The sequence below is a fragment of the Strongylocentrotus purpuratus genome, unplaced genomic scaffold, assembly GCF_000002235.5.
Source record: "Strongylocentrotus purpuratus isolate Spur 01 unplaced genomic scaffold, Spur_5.0 spur5_scaffold_11, whole genome shotgun sequence".
In the NCBI taxonomy this organism is placed as follows: domain Eukaryota; kingdom Metazoa; phylum Echinodermata; class Echinoidea; order Camarodonta; family Strongylocentrotidae; genus Strongylocentrotus; species Strongylocentrotus purpuratus.
The window spans coordinates 9,049,775-9,063,080 of record NW_022145596.1 but is presented as its reverse complement, the minus strand read 5'-3'; the positions used below and the strand labels follow the sequence as shown (position 1 = coordinate 9,063,080).

Below are 13,306 nucleotides of genomic sequence, written 5' to 3'. Positions count from 1 at the left end.
GTTGATCTTTCTGTCTTATCCCTGCCACAATCGTTTATACCCATCTCAAAATGACTATCCAGCACTTGCTCTCTCAGTCTTTCTTTTCAAAAAATTGTTTAGACCCACATCAGATACAGTTGGCTTACATTATTTTATTTTTCTCTCTTCCCTTTGGAAACAGTTGGTGCTGTTGTTTCGCTTCCGATGGCTTCTAATTCAATACGGCATCTGCCCCACCGGGACCCGGTCTTGCTGCTTCCGCACTGCGTTTTGTGACAGATGTTGCGAGGCTTCAAACCTAATTTAAAGTTCGTGCCATAGTTCTTAAATCAGGCAGGAGGAAGAGATGGGAGATATTTTCTATAATATATCCCTTCCGGAATGAGCAGGAGGACGGGAGGATGAGATACCAAACTAAACACCAGTTATTACCGAGGAGACGGGACTTAATCCAGGCCTGTCTTTAGTTCGTTGAGCATCCGAAGACAATGATGAGAGACGTTAGACGAAACCTCTGGGAAACCCACCCATATACCAAAATGAACATTTTTGACATGTGGGTTAGTAAAAGTTAAAGAACAGAGCTAAAAGCTGCATGGTCATAGTTTGAAAAAATCTGATATGGAATTAAAAGGTTATGATCCTGTATAAAATACAAAATACCAACAACATATACCATGCCAACGTCTTGTTTAAAAAAATGTAATACATTTCTATTTTCTCGAAATTAAATATTTTCTGAAACTTGTGCTCGAAATGCAATTGAAAATCATTGTAGGTCATCGTAGTATAAATGACATTCAATTAAGAGTTGCTGATTGTTTGATCTGCTAACAAACAAAAAAAGAAAACAAAAAGTGGCTGCTCTGCTAGACTGTCGTGGTTTCCGGTCTCCACAGAGGTACCCATTTAAAGCATTGATGTTCTAGCTCATCTACCAAAACCGTAATATCAGTTGGCATCTGTCTCTCCTAATTGTTAAATTCAACATTCTCTCTACTCGAGATCACCCGAGACAAGTAGAGCCGTGCTAGTCAGGTGTTATCCTGTCAAATTCTAACATTTGTGTTCTCAACAAAATCACATGTTTGTTTTCCAGTTTATTTTATTTCATTTTTTTAAAATCACTCTGATGTTTGTTTGTTTTTCATCCGTAATTCTTGGGACTTTTGTTATCCTAATAAATTGCTATTTTGAGTCTCTGTCTTTACTTCTCTTTATTTGAATCAGTGTTTTTCTTTGACTGGTTGTAATGAAAATAAATGTGGCTTAGCCGTCAATTTCAACACGTTATCAACAAAATCACAGTGTGGTTAGTTAGCGGTAAGTTAGTTATAGTTAGTCAGTTCATTTGCTTGTTTGTTAGCCAGTAAAGTAGTGGGTTGCTTGTCTGTTTGTTTTGCAATTCTGTCCCTCCGTAATCCTTAACATGTAAAAATGAATCTCAAGGTGTTTTTTGTACAGCTTGATAATTATAAACATGACAAAAATAGATATATTTGTCCCGCTTATACAATATCTTACCAGTCCTTTCAAATCGATTAGCAAAAATGAAACGTTGACACGAGGGAGAAAGCTCATAACTAATTCATAGCTCATCGTTACCAGGACTCAACTTTCTCTTTAAATGAAAGTTTGGAGGAGTCTCTCTTCCAAACCGCATCCCAGGCCAGCCTTAGGCAAGAAGGTGAGAGGACAAACCAAAATGAGACTGAGAGGTGTTCTGAATTACAACTAGACTCATACACAGGCGTTTCTTCTTTCTAGGTCAGGAGTAACGGTTGAAACTTGATTCATCACATGTATGAGGGACAAATCAGTCCATAAAACAACTTTCGTAAGGTCTTAGCGACGTAGCGCTACCACACTGAAATATGCGTATGTGCACAATTTCGTCAAGGAAGGGGACCCAGTTTCATTTTTAGCAAAATTTTAAACACTTTTTTTTTAGAATATTGTGTTCCCATTTACCACCATCTTAACACTTATCTTCTCAAAATAAATTAGAGTATATCAACAATTACACAATATCAATTTGCTACCCGAATATGTGGAAATATATATATATATATATATATATATATATATATGAGGTTGTCAAAATACGGGTAATTTCAAAGAGGCTGCATGCCCCATAGTCCCTCCCCCCCCCCCGTACGGTATACAAACGAGACGGATTGGATCTTCAAACAGCCACATTCCTAAATGGAGGCTGACAGCTGAAAAGTTGGACAGTAATGGTCTCGCGGGCCTGATATGAGAAGCTATGTGATGTTTTAACTTTTAAGGCCCCAGAGACCGACTGATTCAGTGACTATTCATTTTTAGACTACTGCAGTGCTGGGATGCCCCCGTTATGAAAACCGAGAGGCGTTACTTTATAAATCACATGAAACCTCTGGCGTTGAAGACTAGCAGGGGTAAGACGGGAGGAAACCGTACACCTGTGATCGTGGGGAAAGCCCTCCTCACGCACGTGTCCGCCAGGTATGACGAAAGTCTACACCAAGGTCACTGTGGAACCCTTCAAAGGTGCCGCTCCTCTTAAAGGGACATATCAACCCCATCATCTTGAAATGACAAGGTTTGCACTGTAATAGGTAAAGTTCCTTGGCCCTGTTATTGAAAATGAATGTTATCACCAACAATTGCATTATTCTACACACCACACAAAAAGAAAGTGAACGCTTTCAATATTTAACATTTTCATATAAATCTTTAACAGTCAATAAAATGTAAGAGAATTATATTCCAAATTAAAGAAAAATGAATTCTAGTCTACCAACATCAAGACAAAGTTTAGAACTTTCACGTGGCAAGTAGCCATTCAACTGTTAATTAACATGTGCATCTGCAAGACGTTCTTCGTCAACAATGAAAACAAAGAATGAAAAACAATGACAAGGATTCTTTCGATGTCAAGTATAGTCTCAGGACTGCAAGGTTTTGACAATGTTGTTGCCAAAATGCATCTCCTTTTCAAAATAACAACAACAAGGGAGAAAACTGCTCTGGTAAAAATTGATTTTACCCCTCCCCCTGCAGCCTATGTTGCTATATCCAAACCAAATGATTCATTACAAATACGTCACGACCTACAATATGGACCATCTGCAGTCGAACCCTTTATTTTCTTTCTGTCAAAGTAAGCTTTTTAAAAAGAATAAGAAAGAAGGAAAAGATTGAGATTGGGAGTGAGAGAGATAGAGAGAGAGAGAGAGAGAGAGAGAGGGGGGGGGGGGGGGGGGGGGTACTTGTTCAATTTCTTCATCTCGTTTCTTAAAGTCAAGTGAAAGAAATAAAGAATGGGGAGTTAGAGTTAGAGAGAGAGAGAGAAATAGAGAGAGAAAAAATATGTTATTCATCGTATACTGTGCACTTGCTCAAACTCTTCAATCCATTCTCAAAGTCATGCGCAAGAGGTCACGCTTGTGGGAAAGGTCATCGGAGTCGCTTCCTGTTGCGTTGGCACCCTCTTGACATGTCGAACTAGTCTTGAGTTCCAATCTGTCCAAAATATTCCATTCGTTATGTACAGATTCAAGAAAACAATGTGTTGTGTTCAATTTGTTATTAAAAGTGATTTCAAAAGATGAGATGAGTGCAGCAGCTCCAGTTGGACTTTCACTCAGATTGAGCATTTAGACATAGAAAACATTCAGTAACAAACTCGTAAGTGTTCTATCAACTTCTATGTGATGAACATGTTGAACCTAGGAGGGGGTGGGAGAACAGAGGGTAGCCCTACACATGCCCATCCCATCATCATTATCCAAATGTCCCATAGTAGTATTATATGCCCTTCGCCGAATTTAAGATTAAGCCCCCCCCCCCCCCCGCTCCGATCATTGAGAATCCCAAATCTGCCACTGATTCATTTAATAGATTTACTTTCATTGTAATTCAAGCATTCCAGGCTTACAGTGGCAAAGGGTGAAATGAATAATATAAAACATAAGAACAATAAACAAAAAATAATATAAAGATAAAGTGAGATAGGAAGTAAACTAAACGAATCTGCATATGTAACCTAAATTGTTGACCTCCTAATAATAGACCGGTTTACTAACATATTCAAATTGTATGCATACTTTAAAAAAAATGTTGTTGACAACCTTAAGGCTTGTTCGAGGTTTGTCTGACATAGCAACAAAAAGATATGCAGACTGGATTCCAATATTGAAGTTCATTCATTAGTAACGGGTTTAATAATGGAATACCTCATCATTAGGTCCTCAGGAAAGAAACATCCATACATTTGAATATGTTACTAGTAGTAAAGCGGTCCATGCTTGGCGCCTATATATCGCTGTGTTATATTGGTTTCCCTAAAATGAGGAGATCGGGCGGGGTCGATGGAAGGAAAAGTTGTTCATCCGAAACTCGCCTATTTAGACTCAAGAAAGTTATGGTAAAGTGTTTGAGATAGTTTTCATTTGTGATTGAACTCACGATGTTGCTCGATTCAATAATTTCCTCTTGAATTAACTGTTTAAGGTTTATCAAAAGATGTTTAATTTTAATTACTGATGCATTGTTAAAAACAGCATCAATGTAAACATGTGGGACAATGTCAACGACGAGCGTGTCTCGGCTATGAGAGGTTCGGCACGTTCATTGGATGACTGACTGGGTGTGGTCCATCCTCTCGTAACAACACGCCGCGTTTCCGGACAGGTTGATTATCTGCATACAGCTGGATTCAAAGTTGTTTCTAACGGTAGGACTACATGCAATATTTCATATTATATCTTTTAGGATTTTAATTAATTTATTTTTAAGAGTTGTGTAGGACATTAGGGATATAAGGGACTTTTTATTCATAATAGTTATACCATTTCTAAACCAGACATATTATTATATGAATGATCTGATAATATTGGGAATTCTAATAAAACTCACATTTGTCAGCATTAACTTGCCTTCTTTTTTTTGCAGAGGTAATTACTTGATAAATAAAAATTATTATGAAGAATATCTTGTTTTTGTGCACCTACAAAGTCTATACCGGTACCTTTTTTGAAAAGTTATCATGGCATGATGATTTGATTCCAGATTGTTATATTTGGTGACACATCCATGACCATGCAGTGAACAAGAGAGCAGTAGGCCTAATCATCTGATGACACAAACCATGGACCTACTACGAACCCCCTGCACAACTCAAGATAACTTCATCTAAATCTGCAAAGTTTTAGACTATCTTCTTGAAGAAAGCAAGCCCATCCAATGTCTTAACATCAACAAAATTGGTAAGGCTTTGGACTCTCCCTTCATTGTTGTCATGTTTTTATTTGTTTAAAGTTTAGTTGATAAATAGCAAGACATGAACAATTTGGATGTACTAAACAAATAAGAAGGGACATTTGATTTGCAACCAACACTTGTAACAGGCAGCTATGTATGCATGTACGATTGCAGCGGGGCATGCTAGGTATTGCTTATTGTCTGGTAAATCCTCAATTTGGAAACCCTTTCAGAAGTTTTACGATAAAATTCGTCAGAAATCATGAATGAACATCATTCAAAATATCTGGTCATTTTTATTTTTTTTTTGATGCTAGAAACTTTTTATAAATAAATATTTCCTTTCCACTATCAATACTTGAATTTGAAGTGTTTTTTGACATTTTTTGTTCTGAAAACGTTTCATGAGCCTAAGTACATTTTTTTTCATTTAACAGTTTCTTCAACTCTTCATAGAAAAAAGTGTCTTGTCCTCCTGAAACCTCTCTTTAGAAGCAGCTCCGGCTTTCTTCTTCTCTGGACATTCTTCTTCAGAATATGAAGTGTGTATCCCTGTGGCGAGGCCCCTACAGACACAATGAAGATGGATCAATAGAGTTCATGCCAATGGATTCCATGTTTGTCGACTCTCTGGCTCTTTGCCTCACACTTCCTGTGGTGCCTTCTAAAGAATCACCTTATTTACCCACCCAGGTAAGCACGTTTGCTCATCGGCTTTTCTCACTCATTGCCAAACCTCTTTATTCAGTTGGGACCCCTTCTTCACTCGTTCATTCATTCATTTTCATATCCTCCTATCTATCTTCTGCTCGTTAGGACTCCTTCACTCTTTCTTTCATTCATTTTTGATCCTCCTATCTATCTTCTGCTCGTTGGGACCCCTTCGCTCTTTCATTCATTTTTCTATCCTTCTATCTATCTTCTACCCTTCTATCTATCTTCTACCAGCCAGTCAGGACTCTGTTGCCTTTTCATTTATTTTCTTATCCTCCTATCTATCTTCTGCTCGTTGGGACTCCTTCGCTCTTTCATTCATTTTCCTATCCCATCTGTCTTCCACTGGTTGTTGTCTTCTGTTTTCTCCATAAAAGAGACCAAAACCCATGACGAGAGGGCACAAATTCATTCCCAAACGTATAGATGATTAAATTGTTGTTAAAAAGTCCTTCAATATGGACATGTTATTTGAAGGTGATATGAAAGCCAACATAAAACTTCAAACACACAGAGCTACATTTCATAAGGACTCAATTTTAAAGGATGCCCAAGCTCCTTAGGAAAGCAGATAAGTCCAAATTTGGTTGCCTAAGCCTTTTTCATCTTTAAAAGGTCCAAAGTAAAACCAATCTTGATAGCAAAGAGGAAAGCAGAAAATAATAGAAGTAAAATAGTAAAAGTTAGAATGAAATCGGACAAAAAATAAGAAAGTTATGAATTTTTGAAAGTTGTAGTCACCTTTAATAGGTATGGGCTCTTAAAATTGACCGAACCAGTAATGTCTCTGTGATGTAAGTGGCAGACAAATATCATTGGTTCCAACACACAAAATGACTAAAATTTCAATTTTACCAAAATGTATGACTCTCAAGGGTCTATTCTATTTAGAGAACCAATAATGATATGCTATCCATGATATATTTTGAGTTATTCCCCAAGAGAAAAGGCAATTATTTTTTTGTACACGACAAACTGGAGAGTTATCCACGAAGTCACAATCCACTGACCAAACTGCAAATTTGAGATTTGCATAGACTTTAGTGATATCATGTTTGATGTTTCAAATTCATAGTTCTCTGATTATTGGTCCTATTTCTTTCAAACTTTCACTATTCTGTATACCTTGTTTTTGATAACATGAGTTTTAGTTTTTAGTGAATTTGATTTCCAACAATTTTGGTAAACTTTTTCTTTATTAATACGCTCCTAACAACCTATATTCTTCCTGATTAGCAATTTAGGATGTTAAATTAAGTGGTAAGCCCATTTCCTTTAAATGCATTTCAATCACAAGAACACTAATTTGCTTGATTGTGAAATTATGAGAGTAGATACAAACAGTTTGGGAACATTTTCACAAGTTGCATCACAAACAATGTGATTTACTTATGTGATCCACTCTTCATCATACGTCGAAAACACGTGATGAGAGAAAAAGTTGTGCTACTTAACCGATCTTCATATGATGGATCTTTCCTTTCATGGCATTAACAGGGCCCCTGAAAACCCTCACAATAAGACGTAATTTCTTTCTTTCAACCCACCCTCTAAAAGCCTGTTTAGTGATTCTTCCAAAGTTTGTTTGGCATGATCAGGTTTAATGGGTGAAAAGCCCAGGAGCACTATCTAGAGTAACAAATGGGGTTCCTTTTTGTATCCTTTTAGGGAGGACAATGGGATTTCAATTGGGCCCTTTGTTCGGCTGCAGGCCACTTACCAGCTAACATTGTTGGGCGTGTCAAAATGGACTTTCGAGGTGGCACAGGTGCTAGTTGCTGTAATTAAGAGCAGAATGTTACTCAATATTAACCCTTTCACCCTCTTGAAGGACACTGTCAATCATATTACTGGTATGTGCTCGCATGCTCAGGCTGCGTTCATAAGACTTTTTTTTCCAGCTCGGAATCACGGTTTTGAAATATGTTCAGTTGAACCCGCAGCCATTGTTTCCTTAAAATAATTTTGCCTGTAGTAAATTTAAACATATCGGAGATCACTGACCACAAGCATAGTCAAGGCACTATTCCAAACAAAATTTTGACCAAATAACATTTGTCAAAAAATTTGTTTAATGCAAATCTCAAGCATGTTTAAATGACATCACTAGTTCAAACCCTACACACAGTGCAGGGTCTAAGCTATTTTGATAGTACACTAACATGTAAACAGGACCCAATCTTTAAAAAAATGTCAGTAATTTAACACAAATATGAACTTAGGCAACAAAAAGTGCACTTAATGTCCTTTTGCTACCGACCATCATAAAGCAAGTGCTGAGTAAATTATGTAAGAAGAAAAGTTTTATGAAAGTGGTAGGGCCTAAGTTAGTAGGGCCTACCATGAAAGTATGTTTCAAATGGACAATTTTGAATCCGGCTTCCAAATGTTATATGAACGCAGTCTATGGTAGTGCTAGGTGGCTTATGTTAGGGATTAACTAGGGATTTGCCATACACCTTTAGGAAATGGTTATTGGAAGTCTGATTGTCCCCTTTTTCATTCGATCTAAATTCTTTTATGTTTTATTGACCTTAAAAAGGATTTAATCCCATGGCACATAATATGCTCCAGAATTAAAGCTTACATTGAAGTAAAATGCTCAAATAAAGCAGAATAAAATGGGAAGGACAGCTCTTCCACTTTAGTTATGATTACCAGTAGAGGAGGCTATATATGGCAAAAGAGTATCTAAATTCGTAGAAGCTTCCATTCATCTGTGGAACAGCCTCTATCGTTCCTTGTTAAAAACGGATAACCTCAATAGCGATAAAAAGCAAGCAATTTTCAGTTGATGAAATGAGAAAACGTTTTTTTTGAAAACTGCTTTATTTGTGCTCTATTCTATGGTATTCTCTCCCCCATTAAAGTTATAGCTAGAAGCGTTAACTTAAATCAAGGAAATAATATAATACATAAACATGTATATACCTACATATAATTGGCTTACCAAAACTACAATTCAAACTGTTACTCTAGCTGTCCTCGTATGTTTGTATAAAATGTTTTCCAATCACCACGTTGTCATTTTGGAGACATTCATATCGGTCTGTAGATAATGACAGATTAGCCAGGTTCCTCATTCAAACAGACAAGGTACAAGTCCAACATTATTTTATTAAATCTGGCACAAACTGGCTATTAAATCATCACCCAGACGGCACTCTAATAGATAAAGAGTTCATTTTTATTTGTCTTGTAAACATTCGTTATTCTATTTTCGCTTACATTCTAGCTTGCCTTCATAGCACCGTCAAAGTGGGTCTGTGCAGTGCAGGAGTGAAATAGGGTGGTCGAAAAGCATGATTTCAACCCTTTGCCCTCATCTACAGGTAATTATATTGCCTCTCATTTTATTTATCTAAGATTTCTGTATTATCTAAAATTCTGCATGAACCCATGGACCCTACAACAAAGGAGTAGGTCCATGATGAACCTATGATGTGCACGTTCCTGTCCAAGTGTCCATGGACAATTACCCCCCCCCCCCCTCCTCCTCCTAGGACAGTCCCCATGGAAAAGTATGTGTTTTTTTTGGGGGGGGGGATAGGAGTTGAGATTGATAGTTCAAGGGATACTATTTACATTATTCTCAATTTCTTTGAAATATCATTTTAGGTTTTTTTATATTTTCAAAAGAGCTTCATAACTGTTTACCCTTTTTATGAATAGAGATTATGTTGAAACTTACTTTTCCCTCATGATCTGCATTTTTCATATATTTTTACTGTCTCTTTAGTCTTTACAAACTATATTCACTTCAAGCAGTCTTGACCATTGTTCTCTTTTTCTTTTCCTGGGCATTCATCATTGCAGCCATGCAGGGCTTCACATTAACTTTGCTGTTAGAACACTATTTTTAAGGGTTATCTGTATTCGAACCCCTGTAGGTGACAACCCAGATCATTTCCATGTGTAATGTGAGATCTGTCTTCCCCACTCCTTCACTGCTCCTCATTCCATTTTCTTAGAAATCCCAGCCCCCCTCCCCCTCCCCCTCCCTGTCAAAAACTTCCCCAAACATGGCACCCTCGTGTGAAGTAAGGCATAAACATGACTCTTTCTGAACAACAACTCCAGAACCCTGTTAATAAGTAACCAGAAAGGAAGTAATTAAATACAATGACAACTGATTGCCATGTTGACTAAAGACATTGCCATTTTAATGTGTTTGTTGTTGTAAAAATTTCTATACAGACTTTGGAGTTTCGACTGAGATATAAGAGAACAGATTTCTTTTTATGTGAGTAGATGTATGGTTTGTGGAGGTTTCAACAGGATGTATCAAGCTGTTTGGGTCTTTATAGATATATTTAATGGCGTCTAGAGTAATAATAGGAAATTAAACATCGTTGAGCTTGATAACGAGATAAAAGTGCACTTGAAAAAGACGTTTTGTACTTCTAAACATTGTTTATGTACACATTACAAAGATGTAGTGATGCCACTGAGAAACCAGCTTTACATAACCAACATGAACTTTATCATACTTTACTTTGTTCTTGATATTCTAATTAATTAATAATAATTAATGAGAATACCTTTTAGTGAACTACCTCAGTGAATAGATATTGAATTTCTTGAAATAGAAATACTTTCAATGTAAATTAAAAAACCCAAAGTACATTTTCCTTCTATTTCTTGAAAATTTATCCACAATATGATATCTTAAAGAGAAGGTTGAGTTCTGGGAAGAGGTGAAAAATAATTTGTGAGCATTACTCATTCTTATTATGCAAGTGTGGAAGAACATCAGATAAGACATGTTCCCTGAAAAGCATGGCTCTTCAAATGCCTTCACATTCTAAATATGCATGTAACATCGTAAAAATCGGGGGCCGGCTTTTTACTCCACGTGTTCGTGTAGTCCCATATACATCTTTCTGTGTACAGTGTTCGTAACTTTACCAAGACTTGGCCAAATTTATTATCAATTTGATGATTCCAGAACCTTGCAATACACACAAATTCTTATATGCTAAATGATCAACCTTTTCTGGTCGGTTCCACACCGTTTCTTTCACAATGCAATCGCATGACCAGAACTCAACTTCATCTTTAAGTCTTTCTGATTTTCTTACTCTTGGATCAAAGTTTGACTTCTCCATCAACAAAATATTTTATGTGGTATACATTAATCTCAAGTTTTGTAGCCTATTTGAGCATGGTTAAAACTGAATCTTGGACAAGTCTTGCTCTATCCAGTGTCTAGCAACGAGTAACTCCATCCAGCGTCTAGCAACAAGAAACTCCCTAGTTTCACAGTTACAACTGTATTTCCATTGCTGCTCTTATGCAAATTTACCCGGTCTCTCATTTACAATTTTCCTCCTAAAGTGTTTTTGTGCCATTTTTAATAGTCCCGGACGAAAACAGGAAGCTATTATTGTTGATAGTTTCTTTTCCCACTTCTTGAGGAGAGTGTATCCCATTCACCGACAGGAAGCTTTTGATTTTCACCCGACTATTCCGGCCCCTCTCTCTGTCGGCCACTTATGCACGGTTGTCGATGACACTTGTGGAACAAAAGATGCTCTAGCGCATGTTGTTTGCACAGTGAGAAGAGAGCCCTGGTCCCCCATCCTCTGGCTGGCGGTGATGATACTCCTTGAAGGGGGTAAGGGGAGGGGGAGGGAGGGGTGGTTGTGCACCTGGTTTCAGACTGTTTGTACCCCTCACTTCTCCTCGAACCCCCCAGGGCCAAGCACCATAGGTGCAGTTGTGGTCTGGCCAGGGGGCCTGCATGTTATGGGAGATAGGTTTCCGAAGCATTGAGCCAGAGACATGTCTCTGATTGAGCTATCCCCATTCGATCTACCTTTAGTAGAGAAAAGTTCTGGAAGATTTGTAGTGGAAACAGAAATATTGTGATTAATATCAAAAACAGGTATAGTTGAGTTTTAGCCAGGGGATGGGCTGCAAGATATTAGAGATAGGTTTCTAAATTACATGGCCATCTCCACTACCGCTTTCAACATGGATATAACTTTTAAATTTCACTGGATTTTAAAGTCTACCGGTGTGCATTACATTAATTAAGTTCTGGAAGATATGTAACAGGAACAAAAATATCACAATTAATCTTAAAACTGGTTTAGATATTGTCTGACCAGGGGACGGTGCATGGTAGATCGTATTTCAGCGAAAATTGTGCACCATAGCTTTCTCCTAGAAATTAGATCTGGAACATTGTAGTGGGAACATAAATATCAATGTCTTCATAATTAGTTCTGAAAATTACTGGGAACACAAATATGAATATTTATGTAAGATATATGGTGGGAATAGAAATATTGCAATTAATTCCGGGAGATATACATTGGTGTATATTGGTGATGATGATATCATGATTAATCCTGCTTTAGTGTGGCATTTTTAAATATTTCACATAACATCTCCTTGGCAATAACGAGGTTTAGAAGTTTAATAGGAATATTTCCAGCAAGGGTATTCCTTCTGTAAGGGCAGGACAGGCACATTATAAAGACGATAATTAAATATTAATCTAAATTGCCTTCCTTCAAAAGGCTGTTTTAGTTCTAAAGGTCACAGTGATGTGGTATGAATTGCCCTGGTTGCACCTTATGAGATTATATGATCCAATATCACGATGATGTTCTCATGGCAGTTCAAAAGTGCATAAAAACAAGCCAAGAACAGACATTAGGTCTGGCATGAAGAGAGAAATAATTATGTTTTACATCCATATAGGAACTGTCTTCCAGGACAAATATGTATAGCAATAACATACAGAATTACAGACACACAATTATGAACAAACATTCAAAAACACAAACATTTCTTCCCAACTTATTTAACTGCCTTTATCCTTTCTTCTTTTTTTCCTTCTCATTCTTTGTTTGATGTTTACGCAGAAAAAATTGTTGTTTTACTCAGATTCCCGCTTTTCTTCTTTCCTTGTTTGCTGACGGGGTAATATCAATTTCAAAATTGGATTGTAAAATTGAATATGAAAGCACAACGTACATGAAGCAGTGGTGCAAATATTTGCAATTGGGAATTGGTACACGTACTTGTTTTGGGGCATGGCATTTTTTTCTTCTTCTTTTTGCCCTCGTGATCAAAGGTTGTAGTTGCAATATATTTATTCTGCATGCTTAGCAAATGGTGTGTGAAGGCATGCATACAGCGAAGGGGAGCAGCATTCTTGAAATTAATTCTAAAAGAGAATGAGCTAAATGAACTTGAGCATTTGAAAAAACAACTATTGTGCAATAAGGCATCAACCACCAATGTTAGGGCGTCTTTTGTTTATTGTTATTTCTGTTTATTTATGTTCTGCAAAACAGACAAGAGACAGCATACTTCATTTTTGATGAAAATCTCGTAAATGTTCAGAAGA

General features: G+C 37.1%; 1 long non-coding RNA gene across 1 annotated transcript; it reads left to right on the top strand.

The window, feature by feature from the left end:
* Positions 1-4,332: 4,332 nt before the first annotated feature.
* Positions 4,333-9,265, top strand: LOC105441759. The gene is made up of 4 exons (XR_972182.2): positions 4,333-4,702; positions 5,038-5,234; positions 5,722-5,922; positions 9,179-9,265. It is a non-coding gene; the product is annotated as an uncharacterized LOC105441759 (long non-coding RNA).
* The last annotated feature ends 4,041 nt before the right edge of the window (positions 9,266-13,306 follow it).